General features: G+C 37.9%; 1 protein-coding gene across 1 annotated transcript in view; it reads left to right on the top strand.

Moving 5' to 3' along the window:
• Positions 1-15,149, top strand: part of PRKN (parkin RBR E3 ubiquitin protein ligase) — a 758,163-nt gene that overhangs the window by 723,857 nt on the left and 19,157 nt on the right. The window lies entirely within an intron of this gene.

Genomic DNA, 15,149 nt, shown 5'->3' with positions numbered 1-15,149 from the left:
TTTGTTTTAATGAAGAACCTTTTGGGGAAATTGCTATGCTTGAATAGCATGAAGAATGTACATGACATTTTATTTCATTCACCTGTGACCCTGCCTATTATTCTCCTCAGCAGTTCAGAAATGAAACGTTTCATAAGCTGTTTGCTCTTTACTGGCCATTTAATTATTATGCACCTCATTTCTTTTGTTTAGTTGTTAAATTAAAAAATATATTTAGTTTTCTGTGAGTTTGGGGCTACTTTATAATTTTGTAGGCTATTCCAAGGTGTGTATGTTACGGTAAGATAACACTGGCAGGTCACTAAAAGCATTTGCTTCTGCTTCATACTTCACAACACCCCCAAGGCATGCATTATCTCAGAGTACCACACATCTTGTTAAGCCTTACATTTTCTGCAGTTGATGGACAAGCTTACTGTCAGGGTCTTAGCAGAAATGCTACTTTTATATGTTCATAGCTTTCCCATTGTCTACAGTTCAGTGCTAAGATGCACATCCATTGTATATCGGATGTGTGTAATGGGAAGGCACTTAGACCAAAGTCGAGAAAGAGATCAGTTTAATACTAGTTTCCTTTGAAAAACTATAGAACTGTGGACAGATTTGAGTGCAGAGCTGCTAGTGGGCTGAGACGGCCCAATAGCAACACCAAGACCACCATGAATATTTCAAATTATTTTCTCCTTTAAGATAAAATTTCATAATAGATGACACAAATAAAATGAGATTTACAAAGACTGGCAGCAGGTTGACTCATCAATTATCATGTGTACACAAACTATATATTGGTAAGGCCTCACAGAAGTAATCACGTGTTTCAGTTACTTGGCTTTATATATTTCTAATAAAAGCTCTTAGAAAATTTGAATTAAATAAATGGACTGTGAAGCTAGAGGAAACAGTTGGTAATTTTGACTTTCTGTTCTTGCCTAAACAAGTGATGGGCACAAACCAATTCCTGGAACTAGACACTGACACCTCAAGTGCCAGAATCCATGAACAGAAGCCCTATAAAATGAGATGAACCTAAGCATCGAATTCATTTCTAACTTGTTCCTTGAACACAAGATCGAACAAAATGTTGATAACAGAGCTAGAATTTTGAAGTTTGCAACCATTTTTAATTTGAAAAAATAACACACTTTGTTAATGGAAAACACAGATAGTTTGAACTGTAACTCAAATTGGTTCCTTTTCCTTTAATATCTAGCAGGTTTTCATAAACTATAATTTTGTCATATAGTAGCTGAGAAGTGTGATGCACACTTGATTCTTCAGTGGAATTCTCCAGCATATATCACAACATAGAGGAGCACATTCAAGTCCTTCTCTATTTGAAAAACATGATTCTTCCACTTTACAAGCAAGCATGCTCTGCCTCTTTTTGTTTTGCTGCTTATAGAAAAATTCTGACCTCCTGTGTATCCAAAAATCAGACTGAAGTCAGAAGGAGCTTATGGTGCATTGTTGTGGTGCATTGTTGTGGCACACAGCTGCAGTAAACATGCTAAATAAAGTTAACACAACATAAGAATCAAAACAAGGTTTACTAATGATCCTTATTTAATAAAAAGTAATAACCCCGAAATACTGCAATAAGACAACTGGGAGCTGTAGTGGTTTGGGGCCATTATTGTTGAGTGCTTTTAATACAGTTCGCAGAAGTAACCTTTCTTTGTTTTCTGTGTGAGCTGGCAGGTTGCCTTTGAAGCAGAAGAACAAAAATATAGTGGGGTCATGCAATAACAGTGCCTATTTCCTTTTTTATCTTTGCTTTAAATTCCTACCAGCAAAGGAAGTCAAATTTTGAGAGGAAAAGAGAAGAAAAAAAAAAAAAACATTTTCCACCAGATTATAATTATTTCAAGGTAAATGGTACATTGCTGTTTATCACTGATCCATTGGAATATTTTTTTATTTGATTTATGCAAAAACTGAAAAGGCCAAAATATCATGATTAGCAACAGAATAGACTGACAGGCATGTATGTTCATGTAGGGGAATTAGACACACAGTGGTAATTTCTTCAGGCTAGGTTTTATCTGAATATTATATAGAAAAAAAAAAAAGAAAAAAAAAAGAAAAAAAAATTCCCTTGATTAATAATGTTCTTTTTAGGCAGGTCCTGAATATAGAATTTAGAACATGCTACCCTACTTACAATTGTCTGATTTGCATAGCGTGCCTTCAGGATGCCTCCTGAGGTAGAAGAGGTGAATATCTACAAAAAACATTTCTTTTTGTTCCTACCCCAGGAGCACTCCAAAATCATGTGGTTTCATAGCTGGAAGGCTTCCAGGTGTGGCTGCTTCTGAGCCTTTTGAGAGCAGGGAAGGGGATGAGAGGAAGAAAAGATACACCATATGTTAGACAATAGTATTGTTCTTACTGGTGTTGGTATAATAACATTTTTTATCATTGTTACATTATCATTGCTTTTAATAAGTTCTAACAGTGATTATGAGGCTGTTCCTATGGTCAGGAGTGATGTGAGAGGAATGATGCTTTCAGATATAAATAAAAGAAAAGTGAAGGTGTTGGGAGATGGAGGAAAAAAGAAGAGAAATTTCAATAGCTTGTTTTATGACAATGAGGTTTTAAAGACATGGGGAAAAAAATTAAAAAGGAAAAAAGAAAAGAGAACTTCAGTTTTGTTTCAGGAGTGCAGCGAAGAGAGTCAAGATGTAAATGTAGTCAGAGAAATGGGGGGAAAAAAAGAATATAGATGGAATGCATATGAAGAGTAATGAAAGGGAGGAGGCCCAGGAAGAGGTGAATTACTGCAGCACAATATCTCAGATGACAAATACTGAGATGTGTGCTCTGCTTGTGTAGTGACTCTTGATGACATAGAGATGTATGAATTTATATACTAGATGTCAGAAACAGGCAGGTAGGCCCTGATCCTGAGAAGCTGCAATTTGATGTAGCTCTGCTGGAGAAAATGGAGTTGTGCCCATTTCCATGAGCCCAGGATCTGGCCACATTAGCAAGCAATTTCATATATAATCAAATCATTATAACACAAACTAATTGTCACATAAGATTAATTCTTCAGCACTCTTTCTTATTAAAAACAAACAATAAGCCCTATCAAATCTGTGACTTAGAAGTAGTAAATAAATGAAGCATTCATCAGCAATAAGTGCTTATTCTAAAGAAATAGATCATTTGCACTGCAGTCATTAATTCCAGAAACTATGCCAGGTTAGAGTTCTTCTTTAAAAAAAAAAAGACATGTCACTAGGTTTGGGGACCTCCTAGTGGTACTTGGAGGGACTGGATCATGCTTTTCTGAGATGTCAAGAAGCCTTTGCCCCTGCCAACACTGGCACTCAGGTGCACTGTGTTGATTTGCCTTCTTGCAGTGGATCTTTTGAATCAAGACTGGATTGTGGATGTGTTTTAGTTGAGCATAAAATGTTTTTATACAGAGGTCTGTTCTACTCCCATGTTGTGCACAAGTTCCAGCTTGGAGTGGTCCTTCTGAACTTGTGCATGTGCAGATGTTTGTTTCTCTGGGTTTTAAGGATTACATCTGCTTTGCTGACTATGTTGAGAAAGGAGTGAAGGACTGGGCTTTGATTTAGTGCAATCTGTTGTTTTGCCCAGTTTGTAATCCCCTATCATGATCCTTCTTCAGCAAGAACAAACCTTTCTTGACCTAGACTGGAGCTTCTGGTCTCAAGGGCCTGGGATTCCTGAAGGCAAGTCTTGCCAGTAAAGACAGAGGTGAAGAAGGCATTGAGTACCTTTTCTTTTTCCATGTCTTTTGTCACCAGATCCACTGCACTGATTCAGCAGTGAGCCCACGTTTTTCTTGGTCTTCCTTTTGTCGGTGATATACCTGTAGAAGTCCTTGATGGCTTTCATGTTACTTACCATCTTCAGTGCCAGGTGGGTTTTGGCTTTCCTAACCCCATCCCTGCATCCTTGGACAATGTCCCCATACTCCTCCTGGATCCTGCTCCTGCCTCTTACATGCTTCCCTTTCATGTCCAAGTTTAACCAAGAGATCCTTGTTCATCAGGCAGGTTTGCTGCTACTTTTGTTTGACTTCCTGATGGTTAAGATGGACCATTGAGCTTGAAGGAGGTGATCCTTGAACATCAACCAGGTCTTCTGTATCCCCTTTTTTTTTTTTTTCATGGCCAGCTCCCATGGGATTTTTCCAGGCAGACCCCTGAACAGACCAAAGTATATTCTCCTGAGGTCAAATCTTGTGGTCCTATCTTTTTGCCTTTATCCATCTTCTCAGGATCCTGAACACCATCATGCCGTGTTCACTGCAGCCTAGGCTGCCTTCAGTCTTCATAACTGCAACCAGTTCTTCCTTGATGGAAGTATGAGAACTGTGTCCCCTTTTGGGCTTATTCTTCACTTGTGCCAGGGAATTGTGTATCAGTACACCCCAGAAACCTTCTGAATTGCATGTGCCTTGCAGTGTTTGCCCTCCCAGGCAACTGAAAAAATATAGTGCATATTGGATGATCCATAGATATTTCAGAAATCCAAAGAAAAGTAAGAGAATTATGGAGTTGTAAAATTATTTTTGATAAATAAGCAATATTTATGGAATGTATTTTTTGTAGACAGAGATCTTGCAGTATATGACAATATATGACAACATTTGTTGATTTTACACACATGTATATCTATTTGGTTTCTTAATGTGGAATTTCTGTTTCTAAAATATTTAGTGCGTGGTTCGTCAAAGGGATGCAGAAGTAGTTGCCAAATAGTTTGCATTTCCTGTAAACCAACTAACATTGTGAGCTTACATTTCACAGTTCATTTTTGGTGGTTTAGATAATTACACTACAAAAATGTCTAGGATCAACAAACCAGAAAAAGATCCGTTTGAAAGGTCAGACAAGAAGTCACATTATTGACTAGGTATATACTCTGTGAACACAATTAGCACAAACTGTGTAACTTTAAAAACTGTCTTTTTTTTTTCAGAATAAAATTGCTTGAAACCAAGTAGCCAGCCTTTGCACTGAAAACAAGGAATATAAATTGAGGGATCCTTAATGGGAGCTCTGGGTTGCAACCAGGGACTCCTGGCATGAACCAGCCCAGCTATCATTGATTTTTGATCAGCAAGCTGTGTTTCTTGAGAAGCTACCTGCTTTTCTTCCTTGACAGATGAAGCGTGATATTTTCATTATTATTCCAATGTGTTCATTCAGCAGTGTTCTTCAGCAGTGTTTACAGAATATTTTGCACAGATGATGCCTCATTCAGGAAAACCAGATCTGAAGATTTTTCAAAATTTCTTGCAATTTCTTTCTTGCTTCTCTTTGAAACATTTTTTTTATTACCATTATTTTAATTCATTCATTTTTCCAGATGACTGGGAATTGCAGAGCCTGAGTCTAAATCTATCCTTCAGAGCTTGGAGTTGATGGTGTTCTGCTGTTTGGCTGCATCTAACTGTAGACTGAGGTTTAACACCAAATTTTCATCCATTTTTGCAATCTGCCCTAAGTTTCCCTGTGTCATTCAGTGTCAATATTCAGGCTCAGGAACACCTCTAATTGGAATCATCTAATGCAGCATTATTTTTTTTGCAGTATTCATACTCTGAATTTGAACCAAGCAGAGTGCACATCCATGCTCATTTGTTGAACTGGATGGTATCGGTCTTTGAAGGGAGCACGGGCTGGCTTTGTTGATTGTAGATTCAGTTACTCCCTAATTTTAAAGAATTCACTTGTTCATAAGACAAACACAAACTAGAAGCAGAATCGTGGTTTAATATTATCCTCCTCCCCAAATCCCCTACCCTCCAAAAACAATGTCTCAGAGAAAGATCCTAATGTTGTGCTTAATCTAGTTAGTACGAGGAAACTCACTCTTGCTGGAGCCATGTGCAGTAGGTAGGCATTCCCTTAAAAGAAAGAAAAAAATGCATTTGTTCATTATTTTTTGCTCTGCCTGACACATAGGCTATGTGACTATTTATAGTCATAAAAAGCAATGGTTACACCTACAAGATAGTGTGAAGGCAACAAAATGCTTAAAACAGCACCATAGTTATCTGAGATACATTATTTATGCTATTTTATTTGCTAGATTGTCATATTTATGTTCTTTTTATGGAGCTTCAGCTGTTGCCAGATTCAAGAGAAGTAAGATGCAATGTCCTTGAAACAAGGAGCACCCCTTGTTCCTTTTTATGAGTTTTAGTGCATCTGAATACTGTTTCTTTATGAGACTGTCTTGTCAGGACTAGGTTTGCATGTATCAGATGTATTAGCTGTTAGTAACCCTGGACTGAATCTTAGCTGTTGACTATGATTTTTTCAGAATCTTTCTCGTTTGCAAAAGCTTAGCAAAGACCTTCTGTGTTGATTCCTGTTTCACTGCTGCCATCTTCTGAAAAAATTTTAGTATTGCTAGGTGGGCTTTTTTTTTTCTTTTTTTTTTTAGATTTAACCTGGCAATCAGGACGTGAATGAAATGCATGCTTTGTTTGTCTTATTGTTTGAGGGTATATTAATTGAACTCCAAAGATGCTACAGACAGAGGTAAAGGGACAGGCAGTAAAATTTGTTCCTCATGACATTCCTTGTGAACAGATACATGCATTCAGCAATAACATATCTTTTTCAAACTAGAGAGAAGTGATATTTTACTGTAACTTCCAAACACTTTGTTGAAAAAGTCAACTGTGACATCACACATGTAAAGTGACACATCTTCTACAGTAAAAATATTTTGCAATGCTGTGCTGTTATGCATGCTATAAAATGCTATGTCTCTGTTTCTAAAGGCATCTCAAGGTAACTGATTTTCCCTCTTTACATCATAGCTCCTTATAAATAATGCTTCCTTTCACACAAAATATTTTATTTCATATTCTTGCTTGTATCCACTGAAGTAGTGACAACATATATGCTATTGCTTTTTTTGACTTGAGAACATAACTCATGCTCTGAGTTCATGTGTTCTAAGGTAAATGTAGCATTGTTCCATTAGAGCTACAGTTGATTTCTGCTAGTGTTAGTGGGAGAGGTGGAGAGATACACAATGTAGTTTTAATATGTGCCTATACGTACTATGCATTTAGAGGTTTGGTTATAATCTGCTAGATTCAAGTTTTTTAAGACGTCACATTTAGATACATATTTTGGCTGCCTTAAAAATGTTCCTTATACTCATTAAATGACAAAGTGGCAATAATTGTTTGCTTCCAGTGTTTCCTCATAGAAATACCTTGTAAATTATTATGGAAATCATTTGTAGAAATCTAAGTTTACCTGCATCTACTTCACATTTTCTTAGTCATCCAGGCATAAAAATACCCCAAATTATACACTAAATATGTGTAGTTAGGTGTCTGTACCACTTCAGTTACTTCAATGGGAACAGAATTAAGCCAATGAACAATTGCTTTTTTATCTCCAGAGGTGCCTGCAAGAACATAATACTGAATTTAATTTCCTTGTCATGCCTGTACTACAGTGAAGTAAGGACTCTCTCTACTTGTGCACCCTCAAGCCAGATCCAAGTGGTGCTGAAACATCCACCGAGCGTAGTGCAACATCGTGCAGAGCCAGTAGTCCAGGTCCCAAACACACTGTAGTTGCATTAGCCACAGATTACTGACATGGCTGTAAGACTTCCAGCAGGACTAGCTTAAAGCTTCTCAAGTGTAAGCTGTACGTAAAATTCAGTTTTGCCACCCAAAGAAGAAGAAAGGGGCTTGACAACAGCTGCATGGGAATAAGAAGGCGGAGAGGAGATCCAGGTACACAGGGGTGAAGAGCACAGGATGATGCCTGGCTCTGACCAGGCGTCTGATTCTGAGGAATCAGTGTCCCAGTGGCAGCAGCTGTTTCTGTGGTTAGGGAGAGCTCCTCTAAGCAGCGATGTTTTACATCTGAGGACTTGTCACAGTCCCTGTAGTATGATGAACTGGAAGCCTGGCTCTTTCCTTAGCTGTCTGCAGCTCTGGCACAAGTGACGTAAACAACAGGGACATGAGCATCTTGCTGTGTTTTGTAGCCTGCTGCTGTAGGCAGCTCCCTACTTTTCTTAGGCTTGTTTGACTTCCTTTTCCAGAGGTAGTTTGGTCATCATCATTCTGGGCATCTCTTCCCAGTGCCCCAGGGCACAGGATTGTTCTCCTCACAGTAAAAGCTGTGCAAATGCTGTCTATGTCTGTTCAGAGAACTAAATCCATGGTCCACTTTGAAAATCTTGTGGTGTTTGAACTCATGTTTGCTTGGGTTGTCAGCTATCAGATGAGATTCTTCAGTGATCACAAGATCTGACTCTATTATGCACACATAACAGCACCACAAATAGCAGGGTTTTGTACTGTCAATATACCACATAATTTGTTACCAATTCTGCTTTACAGACTTTTCGTTCTTATTTTCTGGAATAGGCCAGTAAGTCTCACATCCCATCCACACGCTAAGAACAAGATTGTGCAACACCTTTGTGTGTAGGCATGCAGCAGAGTAACCTGTAAAGAGTATCATCCCTTCCTCTACAGGTGTCTGAAGTAATTTCACCTCAGAGAAGCACCTGGGCTCCTCTTAGCTTCTTACTTATGTTCTATCCTTTGCAGCACTTGGAGCACAGAGCAATTCAAAAGGGATGACGATTGCTCACCCACATAAATCAGCAAACAGATTTGGGGAGGTCTGAAAGAGGTTCTCTGAGCTTATGCTGTCCATTTTACCAAATCATCTTTAGGTTAATGTAGTCCAATGCAAGACAAGGTCCAGGAAAGTCTGCCTATCTGCAAACACAAACTCATCAGCATTCACCAAAGAGTCCCAGGGTGCACACGCTGTCATTTAGATCTCAGGGAATGAGCCCATGGGTTGTTTTGTAGAAGTTAGGAGGGAGGCTTTCACTTTTAGATTCAAAATGAAAACATTGAAATTTCTAAGACATTTTGACGCAGACCTGCATTTAAGGCTTTTAATGTTTATAGAAAATTGCTTCTTATAATATTGATGGCAAATCGCTCTTGGATTGCAAAAGCTGCACAGAGACTACAACTATATTTTTGATACCGTGTTTTGACAGATTGTCATGCTCCTCACAAAAGTTTCAGATGAAACGTGCATAGTAAGTATGTGTACTTTATTGTAAGGAAAAAGACCAAAATTGCTCTGCAAGTACTACCATGCTTTATATCTGATAGAGCTGGTGTCATTGAAAATGGATGCTTTTTCTACTGTGACATTTATCTTCATTGTAGTATTTGTGGGTTTTCTATAACTGACAATTGGCAAAGCCACAAATCCTAAGTAAATGTAGCTACTGCAGATGGTAAATATTCTGTTTTTAAAAGTTCTTGCTGTAAGCACAAGAAATATCAAAAGACAGAGGGTATGGGGCTGATGGTCTCACACTTGATCCTGGATAATAAAAAGTGCCAGAAGCAAAGTCAATCCAATACCTGTAGTTCACAGCAGTAGTACAGCAAAGAGTATGACATTTATTTTGTGTATTTTTATTTTTTTTTAATAAGGGATAATTGACTTTAGATTGAAATAGGTAACAAAGCATATAGTTTCAAAGTAAAAAAGGCTTGGTCTGTATTTATGGAGGTTTGAACTCTAGTCAGGAATCAGACTGCTCTCCTACTCAAAATATATACTATATGGTAAAAACTTTTCCAGTCAAATTTGGTATCGGGACTTTTTTTCACAAAACCACAGAACTGCAGACTGGTTAAGGTTGGAAGGGACCTCTGGAGGTTATCTGGTCCAACCCCCCTGCTCAAGCAGGGCCACTTAGAGCAGGTTGCCCAGGTCTATGTCCATGTGACTTTTGAAGATCTCCAGGGAGGGAGACCCCACAGCCTCTCTGGGCAGCCTGTGCCAGTGCCCCATCACCAGCACATGTTCAGACAGAACCTCTTGTGTATCAGTTTGTGCCCATTGCCTCTTGTCCTGGCACTGGGCATCACTGTGAAAAGAGCCTCGCTCCTTGCTCTGTGCACTCACCCTTCAGGTATTTATACACATTAATGAGACCCCCCTGAGTCTTCCCTTTCTCTAGGTTGAACAGCCCCAGCTCACTCAGCCTTTCCTCACAGGAGAAGTGCTCCATCACCTCCACAGTCGTTCACTGGACTCTCTCCAGTATATCCATGTCTCTTGTATTGGAGAGTCTAGAACTGGACAGAGTACTCCAGGTGTGGCCTCACCAGTGCTGAGTAGAGGGGAGAGATCACCCTCCCTCAACCTTCTGGCAATACTTTGCTTAGTACAGCCCAGGATACCATTAGCTTTCTTGGGAACAAGGGCACATTTTTTCACCAAAAATACCTCTTCTGTAGGTATGTATCACTCACTATAAGATTACAATTTATATTTTGTAAGTGTAATCTAATGCTGTATTTTTCTACACTATAACAAGAGATGACATTGGGTATTATTGGCAGCGTCATTCTATATGTGACTCTTTGATCGCTTTGGTTTCCCTTAAGGCATGCTCATATTTTCACTATAAATCCTTGCTCCAGTTAGCAGCCTATAGTTTGACTGCAAAAGCTCATCTAGAATTGAACCTTGGTGCATTATAAAATTTTACATTTTCAAGGGGTTTTTTGACCAGGTGATCATGTTGTCTAGTGAAAAAATGGATTTTTTTTTGCCTTTCCAGTGTTAGTATCCAATAAATCATTCTCATTGTTTTTTAAAAAATCCAATTAAAAAAAATCCTGCTAGTCTGATTAATATATATATGTTCACTATATACAAATTAAATGATTAATCACAAATTAATCATATATATCTTAGATTATACTTGCCTTGTATTCTCTTAACAATATGCTATAGACTCCTCCCATTACAATAAGTCTTCATATTTCTTTTTTAGCAGCTCACTTAATAATAAAGTTAACGCTTGTAATCTATGGTTTATTTCTCCTTTAGCATGAATTATGATAGTAATGTAGTGCACTTCTGTTTTGCTTAGGGAGGGTGGGGTGACTTGGTTTTAGAGGAAGGAGTGAGTAGAGATGTTGAAGGTTGATTTCTTAAAATACATTTTCCTGAAAAGGCAAGATAAAAGTTGTAATCCCTGCATTTTAAATGAAAGGTGAGAGATCTGTAATTTTTGTTTGTTCATACAGTCATGGTTTTGAGGGACCTTGGCCTCTCTTGCATGCCAGTTTTACGCTACTGACAGAAAGCTACAGTAGTGATGGAAATGTTGATCCTGCCTTCATTCAGTAGCTTTAATTTTCATGACTCCCATCTGTAGTGACTGACCCAGACAGACAGCACTGAATGAATGAGGGAAGATCAAGGACAAAAGACAAAGGAACAGAGAAAACAAAACAATTTTGATAATATCGCTAGTCAATATATTCTCAGTGACAATAGGTCGTATCAGAAGGAACTGATTTCATTCTTTGATGAGATTATAAGTTTGATGAGAAAAAGTAATTGCAGAAAATCAATTTCATATATTGTATGACTTCAAACTACAGAATATTCTGGTAAGGTAATCACCACCATAACATATCCATAAAGAGTTTTAGGGGACTGGGTTCCAACTGCAATGTTTAGGACGTGTGCAGCAGCATTGTCTCATCACTGTTGGATGATATAGTATGCCTCCCTGGCTGGTTGTTGTGTGGATTACAAACTGACAGATCACAGAAAGCAGTCTTTCTGTGAAGAGTGCATGATCAGCAGGGTATTGCTAGCAGCATTCAACAGGGACTGATAGCATACCTGTCACAATTCAATACTTGACAGTGATCCAGAAGTAAATAAAAAGACTCTGCTGATACAGCACAGCAATGACACAAAGATTAGTCAAATATAATTAATGTCAAAAGCAAGTCCCTAGAAAAGTGCCATGAATATGATCTGGGGCTGGACAGAGGGAGTAACAGAACGGCTTATCCAGTGAGAAACTTAGAGTGTCTCTGCTTAGGTTAAAGAAGATTCAGGGGTATCATGATAGTACATATGTACCTTTACAGAAAGAAAATAGGAGATACTGAAAGATGTTTTAGCAGAGAATTGTGAAGCAGAATGTAGTGTCTGGAAGCTGAATCCAGGGAGAGTCAAAGTAGATGTTAGTTAAAATTTTTAACAGTGATTTGAAGGGCCATTAAAACACAGTGCCAGAGGTATGAGCGGGTCTTTCCTCACTTGATGTCTTTAATGTGGACTTCAGTGTCTGTTTTGGAAGAAACACTTGGCCAAACCATATGTCACACACAGTCTGTTTTCAGTCTAGCTAATAGTGGTAACTTCAGGAGAGAAAACATGGCAGCCCAGATTTCAATGTAGACTGTAGAAATCTGGTAAGAAATCTGGGTACATGCTTGAGTTGTCAGCTCACAAAGTCCTTAGCAGTGCACCCATAGTGCTGTAGCTTAGACCTCAGCTATGACTACCTCACTGCAACCTTGCCTTCATTTTGCTGTGTAGACACAAGAGGAGGTGAGAGTAAAAAAGAAAAGGAATATCTGAGTAGAAGAGTAACTTTAAATTAACAATAGGGAACCAAAACTTGAAGTTTCATGTGGGAATTCAAGAATGGGAGTATTGTATTGAAGTTGGAAAAAAGATGATTTTAACAGGAATACTTTGCAAGCGTTATAGGGAGAGATGATCAGTGTTAGAGACAAAAGAAAAAGTGTGTGGAGTAGGCAAGAGAATGAGAATTGTGGTGCTTAATCAAAAAAAAAAATAACAAAAAAAAAACAAATCTTACAGATGTGAAAAAAGAAATGGCAAAATCCTGCTTCCAATACCAGTTCAGCATATAAATGACAAGCTCATTTTCCTTTCCTTAAAAATTAGAGCTACATTCTGTTCCCTCTTCCAAACTTGAAACGTTATGCATGGTCTGGTCAGGAATAACTGAGACTATGGCTCAGTTTCATCGTCCTAGGTGTCTTTCAGCATCATTCTTGGCAGTGCACATGTCAGCTGTGGGGTACAAATTCCATTGAACTGACCAGAGTTTGGACTGATTTTACCTCCTGTTTGACTGATGATAAAGACAGGAGGATTTTTAAAATAGGATCTGGATCCCTGTTGAGGTTTTTTTATACCTCCTGTTTTGAGATCACTTGTATTCAGAATTTCTGCTTAGGCCTATCTTATACATTTTTACAGATATCCGAAAGCCTGTAATAGCATATGTACAGGTTATATATTTATTCCAGTGCCCAAATCCCTCAAGTGCTTTGGGGATTTCCCTGCTAATCCTTATTTTAATGTGTAAACCTAGAGGGTAGGTTTCAGACCTTTGGGATTTATTCTTTTTGCTAGTCGCTTTCCAGCTGAAGAATCTTTCAAGGGTAACAACAGTAAGTGCTAAATTCACTGTTCTTGAACAATTTATGTTATCACTGTAATCTGCCAGCCTTTCAGCAAATAAAGGGAAAGAAAGTGTGACTGTTGTTAGTAATTACACTATTTATAGTATTTTTTAAACATATACTAATATTAAATTTATGCAGAAGTATTAAATCCTGACTGAACAACGTAAATCCTTATATTTCCAAAGGCAAAATAACTGTATTAATATTAATGAAGCCACAAAATAGAAGTTAAATGACAGCACTTTTGCAATTGCTGTATTTCATTACTGAAACTTTATTATATTTTTCATATGTGGATGTAAAAAATGAATGGAGCTATCGCAAACTGCTTTGTTGTAAATGACCTACGTTTTCTTTATGATGCATGTTTTGCCATAAAATGGGAGTGCTTAATGCATTTCTGTGGGGAGATGCCTATTTATTCTGACAAACCGATCAGCCTCCAGGGTGGTCTTTTGCCACAGAACTGATTTTACAACTCATCCATTATCTAATAAGATGTGAAATGAGTATCCTGGCTCACCAAAAAAATCAGGCTTTGTTCCATCACAAGCATGTGACAGGGTCACTCACAGACTTACTTGCAGGATATAAAATTGTTAGTGGAAATCCCAGTTTACACTCTCATACACACTTCCAGTACAGAAAGCCTGTGGGGAAAACATTGGTAAACAACACTTTGATCTTACTCCTGAGCAATTTTTATTTTAAAGGCAAGTATAAAGAGTGACCTCTATAGTGAGAAAATGCATTTCACATCTTTAAATAATACAGCATAAGTTTATGAATTTTGTTGTTATAAGAAATGTCAATGCAACCTAAACTACATTGTGAGGCAGCTGGAATGTCTTGACAAAATATGTCCTGTGTTCTTTGTTTGTTTTTTTCTTCCTTCCTTCCTTCCTTCCTTCCTTCCTTCCTTCCTTTATTTTTCTTTCTTTCTTCAGTATATCCCCCTTTTTAATACTTATGAAATGTTTAAAACTGCAATTGTAAAAGTGAAAGACTGGAGCGAGGAAAGGAAACTGAGACATTCTGGTAAGGCAGTGGTATAGTAAGTGTATACAAAACCCTTTCAGACAAATGTTTTCAGCCAGATATGTTTATAAGGAAATAAAGTCAGGAAGGTAAAAGAGAACAGGACACACAGTAAGAAATATGGTTAAACCTGGCTATAACCTTCATTGCTAAGTGACAAGTCTTTGAGATATTAGGGATCCAGACAGAGAGTACATCTGTACATGTTTGGGCAATGTTGAACATGGATGAAACTTTGGAGCACTAATGCAGTGCAAATGTTGTAATTACATGATACTGTATTACAATAATGCAACCTTTCATATAACATACCTTACAGAAGTGCCTTCATTGTTAAACTGTTTGCTAAGAAGCACAAATGAATTAACAGATCAATGTCAAATGAAGTAAAATAAAAGATTTAAAATCATTGACAAAATAGTTAGGGAAGTGACAGGAAAGCAAACAAGAGATTTGGTTCGATATCTCTAGAAGCTAGAACACCCACTCCATTTCCCCACTCCAAATTTCCCTGACTTTCTGAATAACAGAGTCAACCCTTTTGGACTCGCACAATGTTTCTTTTCACAAAAGCACAGTTTCTTTAGCATGACAATGAAATACGATTTTCAGTGGTTCTTAGAAAAGTGACAATAAGGCTTGAAAGAGTTCAAAATGAAATTCCGAAAGATTGAATTTGTGGCAGACAAATGTTCCAGTGTCATGTCCTCCTGATATCCTTTATTCGTTACTGGTGAATGCAGCTCTGCATCAAAAATCAAGGCTGTTTTATCAGTCTTGCTTA

The sequence above is a fragment of the Cygnus atratus genome, chromosome 3 (assembly GCF_013377495.2).
Source record: "Cygnus atratus isolate AKBS03 ecotype Queensland, Australia chromosome 3, CAtr_DNAZoo_HiC_assembly, whole genome shotgun sequence".
Classification (NCBI taxonomy): Eukaryota; Metazoa; Chordata; class Aves; order Anseriformes; family Anatidae; genus Cygnus; species Cygnus atratus.
The sequence above is the reverse complement of the archived record's forward strand: the minus strand, read 5'-3'. Positions and strand labels throughout refer to the sequence as shown.